Here is a 1,742-nt window from a genome sequence, read left to right as displayed (position 1 = left end):
TTAACTTGTTTATGTTAAGGCGTTTCCCTTCTCAAGAATGTCGTCAGATCTTGTCTCTTTTCCTCATCTGCTACTGCTTTCAAAGTCCTGCGTTTTCCCCGCAGACACATGTGCAGTGGGTTCCACTAATTATTAAAAACTTCCCATCAGATTCATCAATTGAATAGTATGCAAGTTAAGACTGTCAATTTGCTTATCTTAGCTACTTAGCTAATGAGTTTATCACTCACTAGTCAGTCGACTGAACACATAAACAATTGCGTGTGTGTATATATAATTGGTAACTGAATTATCTAATGACTTTTGATTTAGATAAGGTCACTGATGAAAAAAACGTCTCTATGGATGAAGAAAAGGGGTTATAGATTTTAATTGTAGAAGTAGCACTCCTACACGCCTACTAAACAACGAGTCGTGAATTCTTAATCCTGAATTGGTGAAACCAAGCCAATGCCGCAGGTAGCAAGTCAGCTACATTACATTAAATTAAATTGTCACTTATCAGGCACTCTTACCCGACTTTGGTTTGTTAATTTATACAGCTCGACATTTACTGAGCCACTTGCGGGTTGCCCAAGGGTACCGTTGCAGCGTGGAATCGAACCTGCTACGAGCCCTGGCTCCTTAGTGCTATGTTACACTGCTGCCTGTAGAACAGGCTTCAGCAAATATTGCTGTAACACAGCGTTTGCTCTTTACTTCAATGAAAACGCCTAACCATCGTACGCTCCTTTGACATAATGACATTCCCATACCGGGAGTCGAACCCGGGCCGCCTGGGTGAAAACCAGGAATCCTAACCGCTAGACCATATGGGAAAGGTTGCTTGTGTGCTAGCATGCTACATTGCTAAGAGTAAACTGAAAATACAAAAAGGGAAATTGCTGCTGAAACCAGTGAAGCCACTTGAATTGGCTAGCTATCTAATAATGTAATAATATATTTATTTTTAAAACTTGGAAACAGTAGGTCGCAGATGGCTGTGAATAGCAAATCTCGATCCCAGATGTGAAGGCCTGCCTCTTAGCCTTACTACCTGTGGTGAGTTACCATACAAAACAATTTTATTGTAAAATGGGAAATGTTACGGAGATCATTTCCTCTTTGTTTCTACATATTTGTTATCAGGTGATTTTTAAACAAAATTCTATCCTCGACACTCTGAAGAGGCACAAAGTTAAGTATTGTTCTCGATCTCCAGAGACTGCTGTTTAGAATTTTTCAGTTACACAATGTTATGCATTATGTTATGTTTTGGCCAATTGTGAAAGTTTAAGTATGTAAGTGAGTGTTGTTTAATTCTACTACACTCCTCCATGAGACTTTTTGTAGCTTTTGTATTTTTTTTTTCTCAGCACTGAGAACCCAAGACATCAAATATCAACGTGTGCCACCATCCAATGGAAATACATCTACTGGTGTTATATTTCATAAAAGTACCATTGTCTTGAGGAAATTTCAGGATCTAACGAACATCTCAACATTAGTAACTAGTTAATCAATATGAAGAGTGGGCACTGGGACTTTTTACCTATTAGGAATGATAATGTCAGCAAGATACAGCCTGCAGGTCTGAGTGCATTGAGTTAAGAATATTTTGAAAGTTGTTTGTCAAGTCAAGTCAAATTTGTACCAACCACATGATGCAGCCTGCTTGGTTTGATTTGGACTTCATAATACATTTACATGGATATTACTCCATTGGAAACACTTCAGAGATATTGTATCATGCTTGTTAACAA

General features: G+C 38.3%; 1 non-coding gene across 1 annotated transcript; it reads right to left on the bottom strand.

Moving 5' to 3' along the window:
* Positions 1 to 746: 746 nt before the first annotated feature.
* On the bottom strand, positions 747 to 818 carry trnae-uuc. The gene has a single exon. It is a non-coding gene; the product is annotated as a tRNA-Glu (tRNA).
* Between the last annotated feature and the right edge of the window lie 924 nt (positions 819 to 1,742).

Source organism: Megalops cyprinoides, chromosome 2, assembly GCF_013368585.1.
Source record: "Megalops cyprinoides isolate fMegCyp1 chromosome 2, fMegCyp1.pri, whole genome shotgun sequence".
Classification (NCBI taxonomy): Eukaryota; Metazoa; Chordata; class Actinopteri; order Elopiformes; family Megalopidae; genus Megalops; species Megalops cyprinoides.
The sequence above is the reverse complement of the archived record's forward strand: the minus strand, read 5'-3'. Positions and strand labels throughout refer to the sequence as shown.